We start from the raw sequence: 790 nt of genomic DNA, 5'->3' as shown, positions 1-790 counted from the left end.
GATCAGGCTGGGAAGAACAAGCTGTTCTGCGGTTTCTTCGATTCTTCATGGACCGGATCATGGACCGGAGAGCGAAGCAATATCATGCGACAGACGGACTCTCGGGTCTGCGCTGGCGGCGTTGATATAGCGCTGTCCCTGAGCCTGTGGCAGGTGGCGGCGATTCGGCTGATAGGGGGGCGTGGTCCTGTCACAGGTGGCGCCGGTACGTGACATTTGGTGTAAGGAGCGCGCTTCGCAGGTGCAGGGCAACATATCTGCTTCCGAGGAAGAGCTTTAAGTCCGGCACTCCTTTTCCTCCTTTTTTTTGTTTTTCTTCATGGTGTCCCTCTTCAGTCTCTCCAACTTGGATTTCCAGATGAAGTAAAAAATGGCTCATTCCAATTTTAAAATCACCTTCATTGTTGGGATGAAAACAGAACTGATTAGTAAAAGCAAGGGTAAAATCACCACTTTTATGGTTACATTTTTCTCTTCTATGGTCAGCTCTCTTAATCCCCCAAACCCAAGAACAGATACTACACTTGATTTGAGCCAAAAGGCAGAGGAGCGATGGAGTATACGAGTGACGGATTCGCTTACATGTCACGAACTGGTAAACTGTAAAGAACTGGGAACAAACTTAACAGGTTACAGTACGGAACAGAGTGCTTCTCTTCTGGGCACTAATAAATCCCCAAACTTGTCTGCTGACTTATTTGTTCACACTTCTTCATCCGCAGCAATGCATGTAGTTCACAAGGCATATATGTGTCCCCTTTCAGCAGTCTCTATCCAAATACACAGTGTA

General features: G+C 47.0%; 1 pseudogene; it reads right to left on the bottom strand.

Moving 5' to 3' along the window:
• Positions 1-382: 382 nt before the first annotated feature.
• On the bottom strand, positions 383-554 carry LOC133147099 (U2 spliceosomal RNA; annotated as a pseudogene).
• Positions 555-790: the final 236 nt, after the last annotated feature.

This window comes from Syngnathus typhle, unplaced genomic scaffold (genome assembly GCF_033458585.1).
Source record: "Syngnathus typhle isolate RoL2023-S1 ecotype Sweden unplaced genomic scaffold, RoL_Styp_1.0 HiC_scaffold_28, whole genome shotgun sequence".
Lineage (NCBI taxonomy): Eukaryota > Metazoa > Chordata > Actinopteri > Syngnathiformes > Syngnathidae > Syngnathus > Syngnathus typhle.
The sequence above is the reverse complement of the archived record's forward strand: the minus strand, read 5'-3'. Positions and strand labels throughout refer to the sequence as shown.